Source organism: Neovison vison, chromosome 14, assembly GCF_020171115.1.
Source record: "Neovison vison isolate M4711 chromosome 14, ASM_NN_V1, whole genome shotgun sequence".
In the NCBI taxonomy this organism is placed as follows: domain Eukaryota; kingdom Metazoa; phylum Chordata; class Mammalia; order Carnivora; family Mustelidae; genus Neogale; species Neogale vison.
The window spans coordinates 29,896,927-29,922,393 of record NC_058104.1 but is presented as its reverse complement, the minus strand read 5'-3'; the positions used below and the strand labels follow the sequence as shown (position 1 = coordinate 29,922,393).

The window sequence follows — 25,467 nt, the reverse complement described above, 5'->3', positions numbered from 1 at the left end:
CAATTTTGAACAGACACTGCACAAAAGAAGATACATACAGATGGTCTCTAAGCGCATGGAGAGGTGCTTGGCATTGTTAGCCAGTCAGAGAACTGCAGATTCAAACCACAGTGAAATATCATTACACACCCACCTCCTGGAATATCTAAAAGCTACAAAGACTGACAACACCAAATGTCGATGAGGACGTGGAGCAGCCGGAACTCTCAGACAGCAAAGGGGTATAATGTGATAGTAGTTCTTTTGAAACTGAACATTTATCTACCTCCATGATCCAGCATTGCCACGCCTAAGTATTTGCCGAAAAGAGATCACATTATGTCGACACAAAAAAATCACACTGAGGTATTCACAGTACCTTCTCCTGTCATAGGTCCCCAAACTGGAAGCAGCCAGGTGTCCCATCAACAGGATGAAGGATAACAAGCCAAGGTATATTCCTTTAATGGAGCATTATTCGGAAATAAGAAGGAACAAAGTACTGGGATACACACAATAACATGGGTGAATGTCACTAACATTATGCCAAGTAGAACATGTTTCTGAGCAACCATCATGCTAAGCAGAAGCCAGGCCCAAGAGAACACATACATACGGCTGCATTTTTATCAAGTTTGAGAACCAGCAAAACTAATCTGTGGTGAAAAAAATCAGAACAGTGGCTGTGGGAAGGGGACAGTAGGGGAGGGGATTGAGTGGAAGGGAGCAGGAGGGGCATTTCTGGACGATTAGTGATGTTCTGCATCTTGACAAGCCTTTGGTACACAGGTTATGCATTTGTCAAACTCATCAGGTACATGTAAGGTTTGTGCATCTTGTTGGGTATAAATGTTATTTGCAGGGGGGCAGGATGCTGTAAAGATGCATTGAGCTCAAAAAAAAAAAAAAAAAAAAAGATGCATTGAGCTCAGGCTACTGACATGCCTGCTAAGGCTTCAGGGGGAAGTCTACCAATGTCTGTAACCTATTTTAAGATGTCTTCCAAAAAAGATCTTTGGAGGGTCGCCTGGGTGACTCAGTCAGTTAAGAGGCCAACTCTTGAGTTTGGCTCAGGTCATGATCTCAGGGTAGGGAGATTGAGCCCCCACATCGGGCTCTGTGCTCAGCGGGGAGCCTGCTTGAGACTTTCTCTCTCCCTCTGCCTCTCCCCCACCTCAAATAAAAAAATGAATCTTAAAAAAAAAAAAGAAAAAGATCATTAGATGCACCATAAGGCAAGTATAACATGGCTTTAAAATATTAATGTAGAATTATTAATAGCTGCATTGCAGAAGCTAGGTGATGTGTATAAAGGAGGGAACTGTACAGATCTTTCAGCTTTTCTGGATCTGACAGTTCTTATAATAACATGTTGGAGTGCAAAGAGAGAAGAAAACAGAGGCACCAGTTAGGAGGGATTTGCTGTAGTCTTAGAGGCAGGAGGCGATGTCCTAGACCTGGTGTGAGGTACAGGTGCATGAGGGGCCAGGTGGAGAGACGGTTAGAAGGCACAGGACCAGCCCTTAGATGTTCAATGCCAGCTTTGGGGGCGCTGTAAACAAGGCTGCCTGACAGAGTGGGGATTCTGCTGTCATGCTGGCTGTTCTCGTCTTTTCACAAGGGGCAGAGGCTCCCAGACTTTGGCCTCACTGATTCCAAGTCCTGAGTCCTGGATGAATCACACCTCAGCGAATGTGCGGGGAGATTCTGGTGCAGCTGGGCTGGCGTCCTCATGCTGAGCGATGCTGAGTGGCCAGAGGGAAGTAGGAAGGGCTAGCCGTCCTAGCCGGACATGTGGCTCAGAAGCGTGGCTCTGCCACTGGCTGGCCCTTGTGGTTGAATGAGCTGCGTGGCCAACGTTGGCTGCCATCAGGATTATGTTTGATGGGGCCATTTGGGAAGGAGAAGACTCAGGTTGGAATGCTCTTTAAAGTTCTTAGAGGATAATTCTGCGTTGCACGGCGTGTAGTGTCCTTTATTACAAAGCCAGATTTTCCACTGAGGAGCAGTGTTTGACTTGCACGCAGAAGAAGAAAATGTGTTACGTCAAAAGTGACATTTGCACACAGGAATGCTGGATATTTATGTTTCTGAAAATTGCTTTCACCTGAGATTTGCTCTGACTGAAGGAACGTGTTTTCAGTTTTTGATGCCTAGCACTCGGGGCCCCGTGGCTTAGGAAGCGAAGTCTGTGTATATTGCCTTTGCCAAGTAAGACTGAACGATTTACATTTAGCAGTAAATATGTTCTGGGTCCTCAAACATCCTAGAACCTAGGCGGTGTGCAACACTTACATTACCCCACCAGGTCAATGGTAATGACACTTGCATTTCATAGATGGGGGACCCTGAGGCTCAGAGAGGTTAAGGTACTTAACCCATGGTTGCACAGTTGGAATGGGAAATGGAACCTGAGCCTGAGTCTAAGCCTGCACCCGTACATCATCTATTGAGGAGAAAGCCCTGGCCAATGACTTTGTAAATTGATCTAGCCTATGTAAGTCAAGGGGGGTAGCACTGCATTTTTCATAAGTATAGCCACATTTCTATATGAATATGTGCCTTGCTTCCTTCCCCCTTTGGAGTTATCTTAGAAGGAATTCTGTGTTTGCTTGGAACGTGTTGTTGAACAGAGCCTTCAGAGTTCAAGGGGCGTGCGCATGGCTTTCCTCAGCAGCACCAAACTGACTGGATTTTTTTTTTTTTTAAGATTTTATTTATTTATTTGAGAGAGAGAGAGAGAGCATGAGAGGAGAGAGGTCATCGGGAGACGCAGACTCCCTGCTGAGCAGGGAGCCCAGTGTGGGACTCGATCCCAGGACTCCAGGATCATGACCTGAGCCAAAGGCAGTTGCTTAACCAACTGAGCCACCCAGGCGTCCCTGACTGGATTTTTTAAAATGTCCACAGGACAGTCTGATTTGGGAACCAAGACAAATGTCAGTGTGGGATTGCTGTTTTTTTGATTGAGGAATTGAAAAAAAAATTGCATAACCTTGAGATAAAGAGATTTACTTTCCTTGTGTGGCCCTCAAAATGTCTATTTATATCAGGAATCTTGGTTAAACTGGACAGAACCCATCTCAAGCTAGCTTTGGCCAAAGAGGAAGGCTTGTGGTCACGTGGGCTTTCCAGTGCCATTGGGTCTGGGGGGGTTCAGGTTATGCCTTGGGAATCTTTCTCAGCTGCCGTGTTCCTCCACTCGGCCTTCCTCCGTCGTCTTTCTTCTCAGGAAGACCCTTCCTGTGCACAGGAGCAAAGTGGCCGCAAGTTGGCCCAGGCTTCCCTTCCACCAACCAGGACATACGTGGGGGAGGAGAGGTCCTCTCTTCTGTGAGTTCTGGAAGTCCCAGGGAGGATTCTCAGGAGCCCGTCCTTCCTTGAGTCCTGCCCTTGCCCACATGATGGAAGAAGGTTGGTTCTTCTTCTACCGTGTGGTTCCACATCCATATTCTGGCCGGTGGCCACTGCTCAGGAGCCTTGCAGTGGGAGTGAGCGTGGTTTGGGCGAAGGAAGGGTGAATGTCTTCTTACTTAGCTGCCATGGTTGCGGTTCGTTCTTTCTTTGTTGCCACTTCCCTGGCTAACGCTTTCCTGGCCAACCTCCCCAACTGAAGAAGCTGAGTAGGCAGGGCCCTGGTAGCGGGCGAATGTCAAGTCTTTGGAAGTTCCTGGAAGTAGAGGAGAGTACCTCATGGTTCTTCGCTGTTGGGCTTCCTTCCCTGGGGGAGGTGCTCTCAAGGATGGGTCCCAATCAGAGGGCACATTGGCCCTGGGCAAGTGGTCTCTGACCTAGGCTGCGCTCTCCTCGAAGCACCTGAGATCAAGATTTGAGTGCAAGTATTGTTATTTCAGGGTGATGCCAAGAAGAACCAGAGGGGAAGCGGGAGGGTGAGACCTGTACTAAAGGATGTGTTATAGGGCAGTTTACCACTCTGGGCACCTGGGTCGTGATCCGCCTGGACACTCAGTACAGGGGTGATGGCGCCCGAGCTTTTACTCATCAGCTCCCTGCAGGTGGAGGCTGAGGGCTGCTTCCAGAAACCCTCAATTCCCTGGGCTCCTGCAGCCTGTTTCATGGACATGGAGAGGGAGGACTCTGGTGGCCACAGAGACTCCTCATGATGGGGAGAGGTAGGACTGGCAGTAGGGAGCTCGGTCTCTGGCAGGGATGTGGTCAGGCCCGCGGGCGGGTGCCACCTTCTGCGTCCCCACACTCACTCTTGTGAGGGCTCCAAGGACAAGATCTGTGCTCTCCCTTCCCTCTGCTTGCCACTTCTCTCCATTCCTCCTCTCATCCGGTCAGAATGCTGAAAAGCAGACGGGTAAGACCCCGGGTTAAACAGATGCCTGTAGAGAAGAAGGTGCTGGTCTCCCCTTCCTTTCGGGGCGTGTGATCTCTGCAAGTGAATCTCTCTCGGCTTTGGGGTGGGTGGGCGGGGACAGCCCTCAGCTTTCCCCACTCAGCCACTGTCTCCTCTTCTGCTCACAGAGGCAGGGAACAGGGATGGTTTGGAATATTACGGGACATGGTCTCTGCGTTTTAGAAATCCCAGAGCGAGGTGCTAGGCCCCACCAGCTGTCTGCTCCTTAGTGCCTGTCCCTTGTTCCCAGCTGTGGGCCCAGGCAGCCAGTTCTGGGTGCAGCAGGGGATGTCCCCCTCCGTGTCCGGTTGATGTACAGCTTAAGACTTGGCCAGACTCTCCGTAACATCAGCTTCTGCTTCTGTGTATTCTCGGTGCTTCTGGCACGGGGAAGGAACTCATCAGATGTTTTCTGAATTGAATACATATTGTTGTGTAAAGGGGATTAGCTTCAGAGTTAGACTAAAGGAGTTGGGACCTGGTGAAGGTCCCGGCCTCACCCTTTACCAGCTGTGTGAATTTGAGCCCCACTCCTCACCTGTCAGTTAGGGATAACAAGGCAATGCTTACAGCATAGGAAGTTGGGGCAGTGATGTGATGTGAGGATAACAATAGAGAGGGCTGACTCTGACCTAGTACTCACTGTGTCAGGCATGGGGCTAAGCATTTCTATTGTATTAGCAATGGTTACCATCCCATTTTATAGATGGGGAAACTGAGGCATGCATTAAGTAACATGCCCAAGGCCACAGGCCTGGGATTTGCACGCAGGCTGTCCAGCTGTTAGCCATTCTACTCCACTATATTCCATCTTGATAAACCAAGATCAGGGGCTTATTATAAGCCGCTGGCATATAATATACACCGGGTAAGGACTGTCTGGAAGCTCCTGTGCGGGGAAGGAGGAAGAAGGAAACCGAAAAGAGGAAGGAGACATTGGGAAGCAAGTAAGGCAGAGGCCATGAGGAATGGGCCAGAGGTTCTGATTTGTGTTTCAGTAGATGCTACTTTGACCTTACCGTGTCTCAGGCAGATAGAGATAGAAAGAATTTTAGGACATTTTTTAGAAGGAAAAACCGGTGATGACTTCAGACACCCAGAGTTATGTGTTGATTGGGCCCAGAACCTGGAAACTGCCAGAAGTGACACACACCGCCAGCCCCTCCTGACTGCATATTGGATCTTGAGATCGCTCACCGCCAGATACTTTAACGGGCAAAAAGCCCTGGACAAAGCAAATGTCAGTTTTTTAATGAGCATTTCTCTTTAACTTACCCTGAGCTGCTGTCAGCCTTGACTCGTTCAATAGGATGCTGGCCTTTCTGTGTGTTAAAAGGGTTCCCCGCCTAGGTTTTGGTGAGCACCTGTGTTTTGGCAACACTGTGCAGCCAGTGCCGGGCCCAGGCCAGAGCCTTAGAAGGCAGCATTAACTAGAAGTTTCTTTTCATGTGGTCCTTCTTGTCCTGAAGTAGAGATGGAGTTTACATCTCAGACCTCAAAATGAGCTTTTGGTTCCTAGTTATGATGTCAACTAGAAGGGGAACGAGAGATGGTTTGGTCCAAGCCTGTTTTCTGGATGAGAAGACTGCAGCACAGAGCAGTTGAGTCACTTGTTCAAGGTCACACAGCTTTCAGCGATAGCTTTTGGAGACAAGTTAGGCCTGACTTCCAGGTGGGAGGTCTTACCTCTGTGGCACACTGGTTTACCTCACACGGGAAAGGATCTGTGGTGCCCGAGGGCCCTGGAACATACAGACTTCAGTTCAAGTCCTGGTCTTTATACCCTCTAGAGGTGTGGGGCCCAGAGAGTTACGGTGTTATCTCTAAGCCTCGGTTTTTTTGTCTATAAAATGAGGGTTTTATATTGTGTGCTGGAGCCAGCTTCCCCTGGCTCACAGAGCTAATTGTAAATTTTCAAGCATTTCACAAGGCGATTAACTTCACACTGAAGTCAACCATTGTGTAGGAAATGGACCCATGCTACCAATCAGAGCCCTTTCCCCTCCTGGAGGGCTACACACTTAACTGCACATCACTGACCGTAGTGGTACTTACCTCAGGGTGTTTTTTGGGGCTACCAGGGGGCTAGTTTGCTCGAGGCTGAAAGTGGGGAGCCTTGACGTATGTATACAGTGGTGCCATATGAAGAGGACAGCCCCACAGTCCCCAAGTCCTCAGGCCAGCAGGAGCCCAGCCACTTCCTGTGGTGTGACCTTGGGCGGTTACTCTCTGTTGCTGGTAATGACAATTGCTGACTCTTCCTTCTTTGTGTCGTAGACCAGCCATAGTTTTAGGGCTTTCCATATACATCTGAAAATCCCTGAGGATTTTATTCCCCACTTTTCATTTTAAACACCCGAGGCACAGGAACGCCTGGCTGGCTCAGTTGGTAGAGCGTACAATGCTTGACCTCAGGGTCGTGTGTTCAAGCCCCATTTGGGGGGTAGAGGTTACCTTAAAAAAAAAAAAAATCTTTAAAAAAGTTTAAAATAAACTAAATTCAAAACTGGAGGCGCAGAAAGTCTGAGGAGCTCGCCCAGGGCTATGCAGTTAGTGAATGGGGGAGTCTGACTTCACAGTCTGGCGTCTGCTCCCGGCCTCCACCCTGTCTCGCTGAGGCCCAGCTTCCTCCCGTGGAAAATGGCAGGAAAAGCAAACTGGAGCTCAAGAGTTGTGGGGAGGGAGGCATCTGCTTATGCCTGCCATGTTCACAGCGGCTCAGCACCGTACAGGTCCTCACATCAGGTGCGCTGACTGCTGATAAGCCGTCAGGAAATGTTGCTGTCCATCATCACCGTGATCGTGGTGCTGAAATCTTAGCCGGGGATCTTGGACTCCCGTGTGACCAAGGAGATTCAAGCAACACTGGCCAGCAAGTAATTCGTGAACCCCAACTGGGGTTGAGCAGAGGAGGTTGGAGCTCTTGAGCAGCTGGCTGGTTGGGTGGGCCAGGTGTCTGGCAATCAGCTTTAGGGAGAATGTTGGGGCTCTGCTCCAAGAAGGAGAGGTGCACGGTCTCAGGGGGCTTGTCACCATGGACTGAGGCTGTTCTCATGGCAGGTTCTGGGGCTACAGACAAGCGTGACACCCGGTCCCTTCCTTCAAGACTCTAAGTATAACAAATGGTGACCAAGCCTGTCGGTGCTTGGGAAGCATTTTCCGTACATGACCCCGTTGAATCACGCAAGCCTGTGAGGTACAGTGATCATCCCCATGTTCCACATGAGAAAACAGAGGTCCCGGCCAGTGAATGACTTGTCTCAGATGTTCAAGGAGTAAATGTTGAAGCCAGGGCTTGAACTGAGGTGACCTCAACACGTCCTTTCCTGGAGTGGTCTCTGAGAAACAGTCATGGCCATGGATAACTAGGATACAAGGTGAAAATGAGGGGAGCCCTAAGGGAAGGGTCTTCAGTTCCAGCAGCAGCAGAACTGAGTCTGGCCGGCTTAAGGGAAAGAATAAATAAAATGATAACAGATTCACATACTAAATGCTGGTCTCTGAGCTCTTCCCACTTACTAACCCATTCAATTCTTTCATCAACTCGGCCTGATAGGTGTTCTTATGATCCCATTGCACAGATAAGAACACAAAGGCAGGGGAGTTGGGGAATCTGCTCACAGAATAAGTAGTAGAGCTGAGATTCATACCAGGCTTTCTGGGAGAAAAAGAAGGCCCGTCCTGAAGGGTGGTGGGGTAGTTCATAGAAGCAAAGGATTAATTGAACCTCGAGGCACCCGGGCAGCTCTGGGACCTTCCTGAGCAGAGCCCCATGGACTTGTCTGGTGGGGTCAGATGCTCAGGCCTAGCCCCACCCAAACCACAGCCAAAGAGGTTCTGGGACCAGAGTAAGTGGGGAGGGATGCCGAATAGACCAGAACAACACGTACTGCCTGTAGGGCTCCCTACAACCTGAAACTGAGAGAAAGTGCGGGGTTTTAAAAAAGGCGCCTGGGTGGCTCAGTGGGTTGAGCCGCTGCCTTCGGCTCGGGTCATGATCTCGGGGTCCTGGGATCGAGTCCCGCATTGGGCTCTCTGCTCGGCGGGGAGCCTGCTTCCTCCTCTCTCTCTCTCTCTGCCTGCGTCTCTGCCTACTTGTGATCTCTGTCCGTCAAGTGAATAGATACAATCTTTAAAAAAAAAAAAAAAGGTTTTACTCATTTGAGAGAGAGCGAGGGAGTGCGTGAGTGTGGGGGAGGAGCAGAGGGAGAGGGTGAGGGAGAGGCAGACCCCCCTGGAGCAGCAAGCAGAGAGCCTGAGCAGGGAGTCCTATGAGAGGCTCAATCCCTGAACCCTGGGATCGTGACCTGAGCTGAAGACAGATGCTTAACTTGCTGAGCCACCCAGGTGCCCCGCTATTTTCCTTTCTTATGTCGGCTGCCCTCAGAAGCCCTGTTATTAAACACACACACACACACACACACACGCCCTTAATTTCAGGGCACCTGTCCTACAACTGAGCTCAGTTGTGACACTCACTGCCTGGAGTTAGCTCAGATCCCGCAGGTGAAGGGCTCCGTCCTCACCGACCGCCCCCATTTCAGATGCTAGTTACAAGTCCCAAGGTGAATCCATGCTTCTGACAAACCTAGCTCTCAATCAGGGGGTCTCCTGACCTCTGCCTCAGGTTCCGTAATTTGCTAGAATTGCTCACAAAACTTAGGGAGACAATTTTACTGTTTTTTTGTTTGTTTTCTGTTTTTTAAAGGATAGAACTCAGGAGCAGCCAGATGGAAAGCAAAGCATAAGGCAAAGTATTGGGGCAGGGGCACAGGACCCTCTCGGGGTCCACCACTCTCCTAGTACCTTGATGTGTTCTACTAACTCAGAAGCTCTCTAAACGCTGTTATTTAGGAGTTTTTTTTAAATGGAAGTTTCATTACGTAGACCCAATTGATTAAACCATTGGCCATTGGTGATTGAATTCAGCCTCTACTCTCTCCCCTCTCTAGAGGATGGGGTTTGGGGCCAAGAGAGTTGCAGCCCTCTAATGTGCCTTTGTCTCTCGGGCACCCAGCCTTCCTCTTGAAGCTATCTGGGGACCCCCAGCCCTTAGTCATCTATTAGCATCCAGAGGACACTCTTATCTTCCCCAGAAATTCCAAGGGTTTTAGGAGCTGTGTGCCAGAAACTGGGGACAGAAACCAAGTATGTGTTTCTTACTGTGTCACACAGCAACTCTGCCACCTCCTCGCTGTGATGTCCAGCACACACCCTGGCCGTCCTCCATCTCAGGTTACTCATGGGTACAGTGAGGATAATGCTAGTCCCTCTCCTGGGGCCTGTGGTGTGGATTAAATGAGAAAATAAAGGAAAGGACTCAGAATCCCGTGCCTGGCACAGAATCACCCAGTAACACTGGATAATGTAGGAAGAAAAGGTTGAATTCCCTAGGGTTGAATTCTGGGGAAAGCTTCATTTAAGAGCAAAAGAAAGGGAATGAGAACAATGAAGACCGAGAATTGGAAGCTGGGAGGGAGCACGGTCATCCAATCAACAGGAATTTCAAGAAGAGTTTTTCCCCACTATAGAACTTCATGGGGGTGTCTGTTATGTCCCCCGTTTTCCCCAGGAGGATAGGTAATGAGACCCAGAGGGGTTCAGCCGCAAGTCCAAGGCCACACAGGCAGTATGTGCTAGAGCTGGCATTGAAATGTAGGACTGTGACCTCAGTCCTTTGCCTGATCTATCACCGTGTTAGTTTCCCGGGACTGCGTCACAAGCTCCCACAAATCGGGAGGTATACCACTGCAGCAGGAATTTATTTTTTCATGGCTCTCTCGTGGTTCTGGAGTCTGGAAGTCCGACATCAAGGTGTTGGCGGGAGTTGGTTCCTTTCTGGAGGCATCGAGGGGGATCCCGTTCCATGCCCTTCTCCTGGCTTCTGCTGGCGTGCAGTCCTTGGCGCTCCTTGGCTTCCAGACGTATCACCTGACTCTGCTTCCATTGTCACGCTATGTTCTTCTCCATGTGTGTCTGTCTTCCTATAACGACATCAGGGCCCACCCAATGCCAGTATGGTCTCGTCTTAATTACAGATGACCAGATCCCCATGTCCCAGTAAGATCATATTCACAGATGTCACGGGTTAGGGTTTCAGCCTGTCTTTTGATGGAAACAGTCTAATGTGTAACAACTACCCTAACCCCAAATGCTAGGCAGAAAAGAGGGGTGCGTGAAAACATGGAGTGTGCGGTCCCTCCCCGCAGAAATTATAGGACACAAAAAGTCTAGGAGCCTCATAAAAGAGTCTGTTACGTGAGGTTCTGGAGAAGCAGGTAAGCGCAACGTGAGTGGAAGCGGGAGTCGGAAGGAGAGGTGGCTTGAAACGGCAGAGGATCAATGAGGTGCAGCCAGAGAAGTCCTTTTAAAACGTTAGGTCTAATTAGGTGACTGCCTGCCTAAAGCCTTCTGTGGCTCCCTGTTTCTCAGGTGAGTCCATACTTCTCACCTGGCGACAAAGCAGGAACTGACCTGTCTTCTGCCCTAGCCTCAGGTCTGCACCCACCCCTCACCCCAGGCCCCCTTACCCCCGTCACTTGTCCGTATTGGCCGTTTGGGTTATTGTGTGTGCCTGTTCCTTGGCCCTCTGACCCCTGTCCCTACTTCTGCAGGGGGTGTCTTGGGAAGGTCAGTTCCCACAACGCTCTGTTATTCTTCAGAGCACACACCACAGTGCTAATGAAGTCATCCTGTATCCATTAGTCATGCGTGGTAATTAATTAAATAATGCTCATTGTCAGGAACTGCATTACAGGGACCTGGACTGTCGTGCTCACTGCTGTGTCCTCTGTGTCTGGCACCATCAGGATAATCATGGAGCACCCACTGTGTGCCAGCCCTGTGCCCTCCATGTGGTGGATACTCTGTAAATAACTACTCATGGGATGCTTGGGCTGGACCTGAGGTTGGGAGGTGATGGTGAGACCCAGAGAAGCAGAGAGGGACATGCTGCACAGAAGTGGAATGAGTAGATGGAAATAGGGTCTGGGGACTGGGCTGTGCTGGCTCAAAAGCCCTCCCTTAGGGGCGCCTGGGTGGCTCAGTGGGTTAAAGCCTCCACCTTCGGCTCAGGTCGTGATCCCAGGGCCCTGGGATCGAGCCCGGCATTGGGCTCTCTGCTTGGCAGGGAGCCTGCTTCCCCCCCACCTCTGCCTGCTTCTCAGCCTACTTGTCATCTCTGTCTGTCAAATGAATAAATAAAATCTTAAAAAAAAAAAAAAAAAGCCCTCCCTTAGCTGGTAGAACTTCTCGCCGCCCTTGTCAGTGAGTGCCCTGGACCATCCTGGCCGCTGCTCCTTCTGCTTGAGGGGCACTCTCCCTAATGTCATTTGTATCCACTGTTAGTCCTTTGTTACAGACACTGGGTGGCAGGAGACAAGGCTTCATGCTGTCCTTTCCAGTTTGGGTGGATACCGTTGCATGTTCTGGAGCAATCTCTCTTAGAACAAACATCTTGGCTATAAGATGTTCAGGAGGAGCTCAATTTACAATAGAGTCAGGATCTCGCTCTTCAGATGCTTGAGTGGATCTGCACTACGTTGACTGAATTTAGATGGCCATTGAATGCTAGACCCAAACTCCGTATCTTTCCGTTGAGCCGCTCTCCTGTCTTCTCTGGAAGGTTTAGCTTCATTTGCAGGATATAAACAAACATTGCTCTGCGGCAGCATTCATCAGGACTCTGTCTGTACAGAGTAATGTAAAATCACTACCCTCAAGGAGGTCATTGTCTTGTGGGGCAGAAAGACAGGAGGAAAGATGGTTACTGCCTCAAAAATGAAAACAGAGGGCGCCTGGGTGGCTCAGTGGGTTAAGCCGCTGCCTTCGGCTCAGGTCATGATCTCAGGGTCCTTGGATCAAGTCCCGCATCGGGCTCTCTGCTCAGCAGGGAGCCTGCTTCCCTCTCTCTCTCTCTGCCTGCCTCTCTGTCTACTTGTGATCTCTCTCTGTCAAATAAATAAATAGAATCTTAAAAAAAAAAAAATGAAAACAGAGCCTTACCTCACACCATACACCAAAACCAAGTCCAGATGGTCCAAGGACTTAGACTTGAAAGGCCAAACCTTTAGAAGGAAGAGAAGGAGACTGTTTTTACAACTTGAGCATAGCAAAGCATTTCTAAAAAAGTCATTAAGCACAAGCCATGGAAGAAGACATTAGGTGCATTCTGCCACATTAAAATTCTGCACTCGGCTCATCAAAAAATATGGTTAAAAAAATTAAAAGTCAAGCCACAAATTGGGAAAATATATTTGCTATACTCACATATTAGGTTGCTAGGGCTGTTGTAACAAAGTACTAAAAACTGAGCTGAATGGCTTCAGCAACAGAAATTTACTGTCTCACAGTTTTGGAGGCTAGCTAGCAGTTCAAGATCCGGATGTCAGCAGGGACACGATCCCTCTGAGGGTTCTAGGAAGGATCTGCTGGAGTCCTCTCTCCTGGTTTCTGTTAATTCCATGGCTTTTAGAAACATAACTTAATTCTTCGCATAGCTCTCCCTCTAATGTGCATGCATGTCTGTGTCCAGTTTCTCTCGTTTATAAAGATACGGGTCATACTGGATTAAAGGCTCATCCTACTCCCATATGACTTCATCCTATGTAATTCCATCTGTAAGGATGCTATTTCCAAATAAAGTCACATTCTGAAATCCTGGGGGTTGGGACTTAAACATGAATATTTGGTTGCGGGGGCAGGGCAACACACAACTCAACCCATAACAACACATAACCTATGGGTAATATAGTAGCCATAATATTTAAAGGCCTTTTGGTAAATGAATAAGAGAAAGACAAATACACAACAGAAAAATGGGCACAAAGAAATGAACAGGGTTTTCATGAAAGAGAAAGTATAAAGAGCTGATGAACATGAAAGTGGCCAGGGAAATACAAACTAAATCCAGAATAAGATTTCCAGGGGACAGGAATAATTAGAAAGCTTTGCCATAAAAGACAGACACAGTACAGTCTGAAATATATATTACCAGGCACACCGCGGGCATACAGAGGGGCACTGAACTCACCCAGAAAGAACATCAACGTTTCCGTGCAAAAGAGGAAATGCAGTTAAATCAGTATATGACTAGATAGTCATTCAAACAAAATATTTTAGCAGCCCTACTGGATCCCATGCCTGGTCACAATGTTAGTATTCAGTCCTGGTGGCTTTGTGGGGAGACTTCTGTCCTATCCTTCTGCTGGTCGTCATGAAATTAAGTTCAGCCCTTTTGGCTGGTCTTGCAGTTCATACTGAGCAGCAGAAAAATATCAGCAGAAAAACATTTTTGATATATCTTGATCTACTCTTTGACCCCATAATACCACTAGTGGGTTTTATTAGAAGGATGTAATCTGGGGTGCTTGGGTGGCTCAGTCGGTTAAGTGTCTGCTTTTGGTTTGGGTCATGATCCCAGGGTCCTGGGATCAAGCCTCACATTGGGCTCTTTGCTCTGTGGAGAGCCTGCTTCTCCCTCTGCCTCTGCCCCTCCCCCTGCTTGTACTCTCTCTCATGCTGTCTCTCAAATAAATAAAAATCTTTTTTAAAAAAAGGATATAATCTAAAAGAAGAGTTTAGTGGCCAATTTTAAGTCATTTAATGCCCACTTAGGTCATTAAAAATAACCTAAGTACCTAGCAATAGGAAAATGGTTAAAATAAATTACAGTATTTTAGCCTAATGGAATATTCTGCGTAGACATTAAAAATGAAACTAATGGGGCGCCTGGCTGGCTCAGTGGGTAGAGCATGTGACTCTTGATCTCGGGGTCATGAGTTCAAGCCCCATGTTGGGCAAAGAACTCAAGAATGAATGATGGGGCGCATGGGTGGCTCAGTTGTTCAGCTCAGCTCATGATCCCAGGGTCCTGGGATCGAGCCCCATATCGAGCTCTCTGCTTAGTGGGAAGCCTGCTTCTCCCTCTCCCACTCTCCCCCTGCTGTGTTACCTCTCTCTCTGTCTCTGTCTCTCTCTCTCTCTCTCTCAAATAATAAGATCTTTAAAAGAAAAAAAGAAAGAATGAATGAATAAGATACTTATGATGTCTAGGTGCTAACATGAGAAACAAGCATGTCTGTTCATTTAAGTTTGGGGGGTGGTTCAGAATGTGCCTGTGTCGTCAGTGCAGTTATGCAAGTAATATTTTTGTGTATTGACAGGGACTGCGAAAGAATTCCAAAGGGGACAGGGTGGAGGCAACAGAGACTAGAGGGCGTGACGCAGTGTGGCTGGGATGATCGTTGGAGTTTTGCTTTTTTAAAAATCCATTCCTATTTTAATGTTGTTCATGCAGTAAGTGAAGAGACAAAAGATTTCTCGCGACTTGTGAGAACAAAGATGGGGAAGCACAGAACAGCCTTGTTTGGACCTGGTGGAAAGTGACATCTGGAAGCCTCTGCTAGGCGTGTGAGAGCCTGAGCAACATTCCGAATGTCCAATGACATCTGTCTCGTGATAGATGTCGAAAGACGTCTACCAGGAGAGCCAGGCTATTGTTTTTCACAGAAAGTGTCCTTTGTCCCAGATGGTTTTCTTTGAGTTCCTTTTTATTGATTAGAACCTAGTGGTTTTCAAAGGCTGTGGGGCCGGGGGGTGGTGGGGGGAGAGGGTTTTTGTCTGGGTAGAGAGCAGAGCGGCATTTGTACAAGCTGCTTGTAAGGGCTTGTAGGATGGCTTCTGGATTCATTTGAGTAATTTACAGATGGTCTATTTTGGTTCTCCCAAGCCCACCCCATGTGGTTCAACCAAATTAAGCACATCAGGCTCTTCAAAAAGGAAACCAGGACTGTTTATTTGTGACATGGCGTTAAACTGGGAAAAGGGAGAAATGGCACCTGTCACCCAGTTTCTTCTCCCAACACAGCTTCAGTTCTCTTGAGGTTGAGTAGGGCAGGCAACAGACCCAGGGGGGGACCCCACTTCAGACTGTGACATGGCGGTGGTGACCCTCCACAGAGGGGCTGTGGAGCCTGTTCTTTCTTTTTTTTTAATTTTTAATTTTTAAAAAATTTTTATTTTATATTAACATATAATGTATTATTTTCCCCAGGGGTACAGGTCTGTGTATCTTCAGGCTTACACGTTTCACAGCACTCACCATAGCACATACCCTCCCCAATGTCCATAACCCAGCCACCTTATCCCTACTCCCCCATCCCCAGCAACCCTCAATTTGTTTTGTGAGATTAAGAGTCTCTTATTGTTTGTCTCCTTCCCGATCCCGTTTTGTTTCATTTTTCCCTCCATATGCCCCCAATCCCTCACCCTGCCTCTCAAATTCCTCATCTCAGAGAGATCATATGATAATTGCCTTTCTCTGATTGACTTATTTTGCTTAGCATAATACCCCCTAGTTCCATCCACATCATTGCAAATATTTTGGGGGAGTTTTGATGCATAATATTCCATCATACACACACACACACACACACACACACGCATACATATACACATACACATATACATATACATATACATATATATATACACATACATATAGTATCTTCTTTATCCATTCATCTGTTGATGGACATCTAGGTTTTTTTCCACAATGTGGCTATTGTAGACATTGCTGCTATAAACATTCGGGTGGACTTGCCCCTTCGGATCACTACATTTGTATCTTTAGGGTAAATACCCAGTAGTGCAATTATGAGTCATAGGGTAGCTCTATTTCAAACTTTTTGAGGAACCTCCATGGTGTTTTACAGAGTGGTTGCACCAGCTTGCATTCCCACCAACAGTGTAGGAAGGGTCCCCTTTCTCTGCATCCTCACTAATACCTGTCATTTCCTGACCTGTTAATTTTAGCCATTCTGACTGGTGTATATTACTGAGGTAATATCTCATTGTGGTTTTGATTTGTATTTCCCTGATGCCAAGTGATGTTGAGCACTTTTTCATGTGTCTGTTGGCCATTTGGATGTCTTCTTTGCTGAAGTGTCTGTTCATGTCTTCTTCCCATTTCTTGATTGGATTATTTGTTCTTTGGGTGTTGAGTTTGATAAGTTCTTTATGGATTTTGGATACTAGCCCTTTATCTGATATGTCATTTGCAAATATATTCTCCCATTCTGTCAGTTGTCTTTTGGTTTAGTTGACTGTTTCCTTTGCTGTGCAAAAGCTCTTGATCTTGATGAAGTCTCAATAGTTCATTTTTGCCCTTGCTTCCCTTGCTTTTGGCAATATTTCTATGAAGAAGTTGCTGTGGCTGAGGTCAAAGAAGTTATTGCCTCTGTTCTCTTCAAGGATTTTGATGGGTTTCTGTCTCATATTGAGGTCTTTCATCCATTTTGAGTCTATTTTTGTGTGTGGTATAAGGAAATGGTCCAGTTCCATTCTTCTGCATGTGGCTGTCCAATTTTCCCAACACCATTTGTTGAAGAGACTGTCTTTTTTCCATCGGACATTCTTTCCCCCTTTGTCGAAGATTAGTTGACCATAGAGTTGAGGGTCCATTTCTGAGCTGTCTATTCTGTTCCATTGATCTATGTGTCTGTTTTTGTGCCAGTACCATACTGTACTGATGATTACAGCTTTGTAATAGAGCTTGAAGTCTGGAATCGTGATGCCACCACCTTTGGCTTTCTTTTTCAACATTCCTCTGGCTATTAGAGGTCTTTTCTGGTTCCATATAAGTTTTAGGATTATTTGTTCCATTTCTTTGAAAAAAGTTGATGGTATTTTGATAGGAATTGCATGAAATGTGTAGATTCCTCTGGATAGCATAGACATTTTCACAATATTTGTTATTCCAATCCATGAGCATGGAATGTTTCTAGGTTTCTTTGTGTCTTCCTTAATTGCTTTCATGATTACTTTATAGTTTTATGAGTATAGATCCTTTGCCTCTTTGGTTAGATTTATTCCTAGGTATTTTATGGGTTTGAGTGCAATTTTAAATGGGACCAACTATTTAATTTCTCTTTCTTCTGTTTTGTTGTTAGTGTATAGAAATGCAACTGATTTCTGTGCATTGATTTTATATCCTGACACTTTACTGAATTCCTGTATGAGTCCTAGCAGTTTTGGAGTGGAGTCTTTTGGGTTTTACACATAAAGTATCATATTACCTGCAAAGAGTGAGAGTTTGACTTCTTCTTTGCCAATTTGGATGCCTTTAATTTCTTTTTGTTTTCTGATTGCTGAGGCTAGGACTTGTAGTTCTGTGTTGAATAGCAGTGGTGATAGTGGACATCCCTGCCATGATCCTAACCTTAGGGGAAAAGCCCTCAGTTTTTCCCCATTGACAATGATACTCTCGTGAGTTTTTCATAGATGGCTTTGATGGTATTGAGTTATGTACCCTCTATCCCTACACTTTGAAGAGTTTTGATCAAGAAAAGATGCTGTCCTTTGTCAAATGCTTTTCAGCATCTATTGAGAGTATCATATGGTTCTTGTCCTTTCTTTGATTAATGTATTGTATCGCATTGATTGATTTGCAGATGTTGAATCAACCTTGCAGCCCAGGAATAAGTCCCACTTGGTCATGGTGAATAATCCTTTTAATGCACTGTTGGATCCTATTGGTTAGTATTTTGATAAGAATTTTTGCATCCTTATTCATCAAGGATATTGGTCTTTAATTCTCCTTTTTGGTGGGGTCTTTGTCTGGTTTTGGGATCAAGGTAATGCTGGCCTCAAAAAATGAGTTTGGAAGTTTTCCTTCCATTTCTATTTTTTTGAACAGTTTCAGAAGAATAGATATTAATTTTTCTTTAAATGCTTGGTAGAGGGGCACCTGGGTGGCTCATTGGGTTAAGCCTCTGCCTTTGGCTCGGGTCATGATCTTGGCGTCCTGGGATTGAGCTCCACATTGGGTTCTCTGCTCGGCGGAGAGCCTGCTTCCCCTTCTCTCTCTCTGCCTGCCTACTGTGATCTCTCTCTCTCTGTCAAATAAATGAATAAAATCTTTTAAAAAATTAAAAAAAAAATGCTTGGTAGAATTCCCCTGGGAAGCTGTCTGGCCCTGGGCTCTTGTTTGTTGGGAGATTTTTAATGACTGCTTCAATCTCCTTACTGGTTATGGGGCTGTACAGATTTTCTGTTTCTTCCTGGTTCAGTTTTGGTAGTTTATACGTCTCTAGAAACGCATCCATTTCTTCTAGATTGTCAGATTTGCTGGCATATAGTTGCTCATAATATATTCTTATAATTATTTGTATTGCTTTGGTGTTGGTTGTGATCTCTCCTCTTTCATTCATGATTTTATTAATTTGGGTCCTTTCTCTTTTCTTTTTGATAAGTATGGCCAGAGGTTTATCAGTCCTATTAATTATTTTAAAGAACCAGCTCCTAGTTTCATTGATTTTTTCTACTGTTCTTTTGGTTTTTATTTCATTGATTTCTGCTCTGATCTTCATTATTTCTTCTCTTCTGCTGGGTTTAAGTTTTTTTTGGTGTTCTTCCTCCAGCTCCTTTAGGTGTAGGTTTAGGTTGTGTACTTGAGACCCTTCTTGTTTCTTGAGAAAGGCTTGTATTGCTATATCCTTTCCTCTCAGGACTGCCTTTGCTATGTCCCAAAGATTTTGAACAGTTGTGTTTTTTCATTTTCATTTGTTTCCATGAATTTTTAAAATTCTTCTTTAAATTCCTGGTTGACCCATTTATTTCTTAGTCAGATGCTCTTTAGCCTCCATGTATTTGAGTTCTTTCCAACTTTCCTCTTGTGATTGAGTTCTAGTTTCAAAGTATTGTGGTCTGAAAATATGCAGGGAATGATCCCAATCTTTTGGTACCAGATGCGACCTGATCTGTGACCCAGCATGTGATCTATTCTGGAGAATGTTCCATGTGCACTAGAGAAAAATGTGTATTCACTTGTTTTGGGATGGAATGTTCTAAATGTATCTGTGATGTCTATCTGGTCCAGTGTATCATTGAAAGCCTTGACTTCCTTGTTGATCTTTTGCTTAGATGATCTGTCCATTTTAGTGAGGGGGGTGTTAATGTCCCCTGCTATTATTGTATTATTGTTGATGTGTTTCTTTGATGTTGTTGTGACTTGGTTTGTATAATTGGCTGCTCCTATGTTAGGGACATAGATATTTAAAATTGTTAGATCTTCTTGTTGGACAGACCCTTTAAGTATGATATAGTGTTCTTCCTCATCTCTTAATATGGTCTTTGGCTTAAAATCTAATTTATCTTGTATTAGAATTGCCACCTCAGCTTTCTTTTGATGACCAGTAGCACGTTAAACTGCTTTCCACCCCCTCACTTTAAATCTGGATGTGTCTTTGGGTCTAAAATGAGTTTCTTGTAGACAGCATATCGATAGGTCTTGGTTTTTTTTTTTTTTTTTTTTTTTAAAGATTTTTTTTTTTTTTTTAAGATTTTATTTATTTATTTGAGAGAGAGATACAGTGAGAGAGAGCATGAGCGAGGAGAAGGTCAGAGAGCGAAGCAGACTCCCCGTGGAGCTGGGAGCCTGATGTGGGACTCGATCCCGGGACTCCAGGATCACGCCCTGAGCCGGAGGCAGTCGTCCAACCAACTGCGCCACCCAGGCATCCCGGTTTTTTTTTTTTTTTTTTTTTTTTAATCCATTCTGATACCCTGTGTCTTTTGAATGGGGCATTTAGCCCATTTGCATTCAGGGTAACTATCGAAAGATATGCATTTAGTGCCATTGTATTGCCTGTAAGATAACTGTTACTGTGTATTTTCTCTGTTCCTTTCTGATCTATTACTTTCAGGCTGTCTCTTTGTTAAAGGACCTCTTTCAATATTTCCTGTAGGACTGGTTTGGTGTTTGCAAATTCTTTTAGTTTTTGTTCGTCCTGGAAGCCTTTTATCTCACCTTCTATTTTCAGTGACAGGCTACCTGGATATAGTATTCTTGCTGCATACTTTGCTCGTTTAGTGTTCTGAGTATATCATGCCAGACTTTTCTGGCCTGCCAGGTCACTGTGCTGCCAATCTAATATTTCTACTGTTGTATGTTATAGACCTCTTGTCCCAACCTGCTTTTAGGATTTTCTCTTTGTCATTGAGACTTCTAAGTTTGACTATTAAATGACAGGGTGTGGACCTGTTTTTGATTTTGAGTGGGGTTCTCTGTGCCTCCTGGATTTTGATGCTTGTTCCCTTTGTCCCATTAGGGAAATTCTCTACTGTAATTTCCTCCAATATGCCTTCTGCCCCTCTCCATTTTTATTCTTCTGGGATCCCAATTACTCTAATACTGTTTTGTCTTATGGTATCACTTAGCTCTCGAGTTCTCCCCTTATGGTCCAGTAGTTGTTTGTCTCTCTTTTGCTCAGCTTCTTTATTCTCCATCATTGATCTGCTATATCACTAATTCTCTCTTCTGCCGCATTTATCCTAGCAGTAAGAGCCTCCATTTTTTATTGCACCTCATTAATAACTTTTTTTATTTTAACTTGGTTAGATTTTAGTTCTTTTATTTCTCCTGAAAGGGATTTTATTTCTCCAGAAAGGGATTGTCAAATATCTTCCATGCTTTTTTTGAGCCCAGCTAGCACCTTGGTAATCATCATTCTGAATTCTAGTTCTGATGTATTACTAATGTCCATATTGATTAGTTCCCTAGCTATCAGTACTGCATCTTGTTCCCTTTTTTTTTTTTGGAGTGAGTTTTTCCACCTTGTCATTTTATCCAGATAAGAATAGATGAATGAGAGAACAAAATACTAAAAGCGTACTAATGACCCCAGAAAAATATACAAAACCAAATCAGAAGAGACTCAAAACCAGGGGGGAGAAGAAAAGGGGAAAAAAAAGAAAAGAAATATAAAATAATCTAGAAATATAAAAATAAATATAAAAAGAAATATAAAAATAATATATATATATATATATATATATATATATATATTAGATTGGTGAATAAAACAGAGTCACAGACTTGATTTTGGGTGTATTTTGGTCTGTGAGAAGAAATTAAAAAAAAAGAAGAAGAAATTCCCTTCCAAAATTTTAAAGAAAGAAAAACTTACATATATATAAATAAGGGTAAACACGATGAAAGGATGGAATAGCTCTGTAAAGATGAAAATTTATAAAGATTCTAAAAAAGGAATTGATAAGAAGTTGGTTGAAAAAAAGAAAAAGAAAAAAAGAGGAAAAAATGTGATCCGGCTGGAGACTAGAACAAAGCCATGTGCTAGATTTAGGGTATATTTTGATTTATTAGAAGAAATTGTATCCCAAAATTTTAAAGGAAAAAACCCTATGTGTATACCAAAAATAAGGTTAAATAAAATGGAGGGATTAAAATATGACTATAACAATGAAAATTTAAAAAGATTTTTTTTAAAGGTATTGATAAAATAGTTTAAAAATGTTCAAATAGGAAAGAGGAAAAATTAAAAATAGAATAAGAAAAAAATTTTAAAAATAAACTTTAAAAGACTAGAGGATTGTGGGGGAAAAGCTATGAATTCTGTGTGTTGCTTTCCCGTTTCTCTGAAGTTCTGCAGTTCTCTTTGATCAGTAAACTTAGTCTTGGTTCATGTTCTTACTGATCTTCTGTGGGAGGGACATGTTGCAGTGATTCTCAAATGTCTTTGCCCAAGGCAAAATTGCACCACCCTTGCCAGGGGCTGGCCTAAGTAATCTGCTCAGGTTCGCTCTTGGAGCTTTTGTTCCCTGAACGCTTTCCGTAGAGCTCTGGAGGATGGGAATTAAAATGGCGGCCTCCCATTCTTCAGCCTGTAGGAGCTAAGAGCTCGGGCCCCCACTTCTTAGTGCGCTCTCAGAGAAAGGTGCTCAATCCCTCCCCCTTCTCCGTGGTCTCCGGTCGCACTCGAAGCTCACCTGACCTGTGACCGAGCGTTTCTATCTCTGCCTCACGGCACCATTTGGTGTCTCCAAACCCAGCAGATCCCTGCAGCTTGCTGCTGTAGCGCTTCTCCCAGAGGAGGAAGGTGAGTCTCCCCAGATCTGCCACTTGTCTTGGGGGGAGGGTCCCTGCTTAAAGAGCAGTGTCCCGACTGTGCCGTGGATCATGGTTAAAGGTAACCCCGAGCTGAGAGCCCCCATCTATACCTGGCAGCTCTGCCACACTCAGACACCCCCGGTCTTTTTTTTTTTTTTTTTTTAAGGTATTTATTTATTTATTTATTTATTTGTCAGAGAGAGAGAGAGAGAGAGAGCGCAAGGGAGAGTGAGCACAGGCAGACAGAGTGGAAGGCAGAGTCAGAGGGAGAAGCAGGCTCCCTGCGGAGCAAGGAGCCCGATATGGGACTCGATCCCAAGACGCTGGGATCATGACCTGAGCCGAAGGCAGCTGCTTAACCAACTGAGCCACCCAGGCGTCCCACCCCGGTCTTTTTGTATCCCTGCGGGTCCTGAGACCACAATGTTCCTGTGAGGAACCCACCCCCCCCCCCCCCACTCCCCCCCCCCCCCACCTTCACCCCCAGCCTCTGGAGTGACATCCCTCAGTGGAGCAGACTTGTAAAAGTTCTGATTTTGTGCTCTGCTGCTCTCTCACTTGCCGGGAGCCAGCCCCTCCCCGTGGTCTGTCTTCCTGAATGCTGGCTCTGATTCACTTCTCCCCACGTCCTGCCTTCCAGAAAGCGATCGGTTTTCTGTTCCTAGAATTGCTGCTCTTCTCTTCTCTCTCCTGTTGAGTTTGTAGCTGTTGAGAATGGTTTGATAACTATCCATCTGAACTCCTGGGACCTGATGATATTTAGGTCTCCTACTCCTCTGCCATCTTGTTCCTCCCTGAGTAGCCAGTTCTCATGGTCATCTGGATGGAATTTGCTCCATGCACTATGGACATGGTGATGGAGAGTTGGATACTGTCCTTGCCTTCGTGGAGGGCAAGAAAACATCATGTAAGGACAAAGTGCCTTGAAAGAAATAAATAAAATGAAATAAATTAATAATAAGAAATAAATAATAAGAAATAAAATGCAAAGAAGCATTCAAGTGAGGGAGACAGGGGACTGTTTTTGATGGGGTAGTCTGGGAATGCAGAGATAAAGGAAGTGAGGTGACATTTAATGGGACATTTCCAGGCTGAGGGAGTAACAGGTGCAAGCCCCTGCTGCAGGAATGGTCTTGTGTTTTCAAGGAATAGAGAAAGGAGACAGATGGGGCTGGTGGATGAGGTCTGAGATGGAGGTCGTGGTCCAATTATTTGGATCCTGGTAGATCAGTGGTTCTCAGTAGGGGGATTTTGCTTTGAGGATATTAGGCAATGTATACAGACATTTTAGGTGGTTGGTATGCTACTGGCATCAAGTAGGTAGAGACCAGGGATGCTGTTAAACATCCTACAGTACACAGGACCACACCCACAACATAGAATGATCTAGCCCCAAGTAATGCTGAGGCTGATAAATAAATCTTGTGTTAGATGAGGCTAGGACTTTTTCTTTATTTTTTTTTATGTTTAATTAAGTAATCCCCACACACCATGGGGCTTGAACTCTCAGCCTTGAGATCAAGAGTCTCATACTCTTCTGAGCCAGCCAGATGCCTCTAGATGAGGCTAAAGATGTTGGCTTTCATTCTAAGAGTGGTGGATAGAGGATATTACATAGGGAAGTGAGAGAATGTCCTGGTTCAGTTTTCTTTTATAAACCTAGAGTGTTGGACCAAATTATTCTCGCTGTGACATGCCAACCTTATCTGACTAAATTTGGATGGGAGAAGGGAGACTTCTTGGTGTTGGAGACTCTCCCAGAATAAGCAGTCCATTCTTCCTGGGGCAGCTGAGCCCACTTCTTGGGAGGGGTTTTGTATCAGGTACTTGGGTCTTTGCTTGCAGTGAAGAAGAACAGCCCAAGGAGGAAGAGAAAGGATGGAATTTAGCTTGATCTTTGGCGTACAGCTAGTGCCCTGTCCTCTTTTGGTCTGTAGAAGATCCAAGAGAGGCTCATCTGAGCTAGTGAATGGACTTGTCCTCATATCTCTTGGAGAAAAATTCAGTCTTTGGTTGCTATTAACATTCGTTCAGGCTGGAATCAGATAAGAAAAGAATCGTAGTTAAGATTTCTCAGCCTCAGTACTACTGATATTTTGGGCCAGATCATTTGTATTGAGGGGGCGAGGGTGTACTTTGTAAGATTTTTAACAGCATCCCTGGCCCCCATCCAGTAGATGTCAGTAGCAACCTTCATCCCACTCGTGAAAACAAAAAAATGTCTCCAGACGTTGCCAAATGTTCTAGAGGTGTGGGGGAGGGCAAAATTGCCCCTAGGTTGATACAAGGTTAAGGGTCCAGTACTTAATGGGGTCCACAAAGATCACCATAAATTTCGTGATTCTTCTGGGGGAGGAAGAGCAGATTGGGGAGCTACTGACTAAATGGTCCTACTTTTTCTGTTCCCATAATCTAAGTTCCTTACCATCTGGCCGCTGGTCAGCTTATAAATTTAGCATCAGATATTTCTATGGAAGAAGGACAACGAAGATGCTGTCTTCAGGAACCCTCAAGGAACATTTTTGCCCTCTGATTATTTAGAGCTGCAGTTTTTGATGTCTGAGTGAATGTTGTTGTTCAGATGTATCACATATTCTGGGACAAAGACCCTGAGTTTAGTGAGAACCTTCTCCTTTCTCCTGGCCTGGGTAAAGATACGATCTTGAGATCCTAAGCCCTGAAAATTGTGGAGCCTCCCATCATAAGTCATTCAGGATAACTGCAGTGGTTTAATTTCTCCATAGTGATGACTTCACCATTACTTCTGAACATCCAGATATTATATTCTTGCCAAAAAATGTATTTCTTTCTTTCTTTCTTTTTAATTTGAAATAGAGGTTGGGGGCATTGAGAGCACATACCTGTTCTGCCTAAGGGTGAAGCCAGCGTTGTCTTTCCCATTTAAAAAACAAACAAAGCGATGTTCAAAAACCAAGACTATAAATGAGTGACAGTAATGTTACTTGTAAGGAGAGACTCACTGATTTATTGTAGAAATCCAAGTGATTAATCATCTTGCCTGCTTTATTATTAATAGTAAGTTACTTGGGACTTTCTGTTAGGAAATAAAGAACTTCGGGGCCAGAACAACAAAGGGTAGGGACGCCTGGGTGGCGCAGTTGGTTGGACGACTGCCTTCGGCTCAGGGCGTGATCCTGGAGTCCCGGGATCGAGTCCCACATCAGGCTCCCAGCTCCATGGGGAGTCTGCTTTGCTC

At 45.2% G+C, this 25,467-nt stretch overlaps 1 protein-coding gene and 1 non-coding gene across 6 annotated transcripts in view; both read left to right on the top strand.

Annotated features, from left to right (window-relative positions):
• The window catches only part of SYT17 (synaptotagmin 17), an 86,304-nt gene that overhangs the window by 21,756 nt on the left and 39,081 nt on the right, over positions 1 to 25,467 (top strand). The gene's annotated exons all lie outside the window — the stretch shown is intronic.
• TRNAK-CUU lies at positions 14,070 to 14,142 on the top strand. Its single transcript has one exon. It is a non-coding gene; the product is annotated as a tRNA-Lys (tRNA).